We start from the raw sequence: 3335 nt of genomic DNA, 5'->3' as shown, positions 1-3335 counted from the left end.
TTCCTTATCTGTTTTTTTCCCTCTCCGTCTCAGAGTATCCTCTCCCCGCCCACTGTATTTTCATTCCTTTCCACCTGTGTCACCTCCCTCCATGATCTTTATCTGTTTCGTTTCTGTCACTCAGATGGCTGTCAATGTTAATTGTGTTCCTCTAACCGAGAGCTTGACGTCATGCAGATTTTTTTACACATACTTCCCCGACATCTACGTCCAGAGGCACTTTTGGCATAGATATTTTTTTGTAAGGGCATGCTAATGCATGAACTCCTATTTGGAGTTGTAACACCAACACCCACCAAAATGAGTTGCAAAAGCACACAAATCTTTACTTCAGCAAAAACCTCTCAAAAGAGAAGTGCAGTCAAAAAAAACATTGAGAACTTCCAGTAAAGTTAACCACAAACTCCAGCTGTCGGCTACTTACAGTTGAAGTTATACCATATGAACAGTAAAAAAAGATGTAAATTTTTATCTCCATCAGATGTCAAATCAGACTCATTTAGAATTAACAATGCTATTTATATTGTCTAAATGCTAAAATATTTAATAAGGATATTTTTATTTTATTTTTTGTAACTTTCTTCCAATTCGTACGGTTTTATACAGCTACTATTTTAAATGATGTGATGTGTTACACATTTTAGATAAGTTTCCTTAAAGCTGCTGTAACTTTTTAAATAAATATTTTTTTATATATTTGTTGAAAATGTCACTGTTATGACAGTATGATAGGAGACAGATAATTTGTTTAAAAAAAAAATCGAGCTCCTATGCGTTGTTCCAGCGCTATTTAGAAACAACCAATCAGAGCCAGGAGGAGCTAAGACCCTCCTCCTGACTCTGATTGGTTGTTTGTGACCGGGAGCGGTGCATTCCTTCAAATGGCAGTAGTAGCACTGGGAGAAGGTGGAGGAGCTCAATATGGACCTTACCACAGAGGCCGCTTTTCATTGGCTGATGCCCATTCTACATGGTCACGTGCGTGGCCGTCTCACAAACACACTTAGCTTCCCGTTAGCTAAGTACAGCATAATGGCAGTACTGGTACAACTTCTGCACCTTGAAGCCTGTCTGCTACAAAGTCTTACATTAGCTAAACAGATCAATATGCAATGTGTGCTGTATCTGATATACACTAAAGATTTTATTTTAGCAGAAAAGGCTTTGCACTAAACTGTTACTCGTGTTAGCCACGCTAGCACCAAGTACAGCTAGTCAATCAACCATCGCTGTGTTCAGGGAACCGCTGATTAATAATCGAGAAATAAATATCAAGCCTGGAAACTTGATATCGTAACGGACTGAATGTTATGTTTTTAACGTAATCTTTGCTCGTCTTGCGGGGCGCAGGTGATTGCCATGGTAACAGGTGTGCTTAAACTACAAAGAGAGAGAGAGAGAGTAAAAAGGTACGAGTGGTTTTGAGTTGATCACCTGTTCGGGTTATTTTACCTTTGTTTACCTTTGCTGTGGCGCATTACAGCAGCTGTAGTTTCTAAACGTTGGACTAATTACCTCGTTCGTTTGTGAGTTTACGTCATTCACAACAAACATCAAATAGAACAAATACATTTCATTAAATTTAACAAACAAATGGCTTCTACCGTGGTAATTATGTGAAATTAAATTAATTATATCCCAACTTCAGAAGATTTGCCTTTACCTTTACAGAGCTCTTTGATTCCTCCTGTCAGTCTGCAGCTTCTCATTTTGAGGTCATCAAACCAAATTTCAGATCTACCATAACTGACTGACACCTGCTGGCCTCAGGTTTGCAACCAGCTTGTGACTGAGAAACCAGTAACCTCCTCCCATATGATGACATGAACTTGTTAGTTCCTCTGTCCATTTAGTACCTGATATATTGGGAAAATCTGGTGGAAATGATGCACTAATCGAGTCATGTTTACATAGAAACAATACGCTGCCAGGCTTTGTTTGTGAGACTTGCGGTCATGTGGGTCGGTTGTGGGCGGAGCTTGGTAAGGTCCATTTAGAAACAACCAATCAGAGCCAGGAGGAGCTAAGACCCTCCTCCTGACTCTGATTGGTTGTTTGTGACTGGGAGTGGTGCATTCCTTCAAATGGCAGTAGTAGCACTGGGAGAAGGTGAAAGAGCTCAATATTTTTCACAGATTGTCTGTCTCAAACAGACATAGTGACAGTTTTAACAAAAATGTATAAAACATTTTTTTTATGAAAGTGAAATTTTAAATGAATGTTTTAGTTATTTTCTGAAAATATATTTTCTTTTCTTTGCTTCTTTTAGTAGAACTGTGTACTGTGTTCTGTCCTCTGAACCCTTTAGTGAAGTGTTTTGGTTTTTGTGTTTACTTATCTTAGGACAAAGGATGAAATTTAGCTTTTGAGCTAATTCTTTCATATTTACACTGCCATAAATTGAGCTAATGTTGCGTAATGTGTGGTGTTCTAATCAAATAAATTAAATTAAAGTCCTCAGAATAACTTGCTGGAATTTTGCACAATTCACCCTGACTGAACTGGTGCAACTGAATCAGGTTTATATGTTTTCTAGCTCAGACACACTTTTCAAATGTTTAAGGGACTGTGAAGAGAGCTTTGTGTGTCTATTTCAAAATATTAGCTACTATGTAGCTAGTTTGGTAATATGCACATATTTGTGCCCAAGCTTTAACTTTCTGGTTGATGTCTTGAGATATTGTTTCAATAAGTTCCTTGTAATGTTCTTTCCTAATTATCCCATCTATTTTGTTAAGTGCACCAATCCTTTCTGCAGCAAAACGTAATGCTTTCCATTCTCAATGGTATGACGTCTAGACATTCCTACTCTGTTTATTGTTCCCTGGAATAATGCGACATCTTAAAGCACGAACACATAAGAGTTATGTATGAATCAGACTTGTCCTTGTTGTGAATTAATCAGAATCCAAAGCATTGACATATTTATCTGAGCTTTCCAAAGTTCCTTAAAATCTTAGTGGACATAAATCTAATCTTTTAAATAACATAAAAAAATAGCTAGAAATTCTTAGCCACGGTTCTGACATTTAGCAGATATAAGAAACTTTGGCTAGGTTAACTACTATTAGCTAAAAGAAGACAGTAATGGTGATACAAAAAAATATTCACTTGAAGAAACATGATTTTCAGCTTGTGCAGGCAGAAACATTCAGACTGCTGGAGAAAAGGACTTCTGATCTTTTTGTCTCTGTCTCAAAAGGAACAGCCCTTGATTTTAGAAATCTCAGTGTTAAGGTATGTATCTAAATGCTGATAGCTGATTCTGAAATTCTATGCTAAAATGCTATAAAGACAGTTAAGATATTAAGTTCTTAGCCTTTGTTTAAAAAAAA

This window comes from Xiphophorus hellerii, chromosome 3 (genome assembly GCF_003331165.1).
Source record: "Xiphophorus hellerii strain 12219 chromosome 3, Xiphophorus_hellerii-4.1, whole genome shotgun sequence".
Taxonomy (NCBI): Eukaryota; Metazoa; Chordata; class Actinopteri; order Cyprinodontiformes; family Poeciliidae; genus Xiphophorus; species Xiphophorus hellerii.
This window is presented reverse-complemented; position numbering follows the sequence as displayed.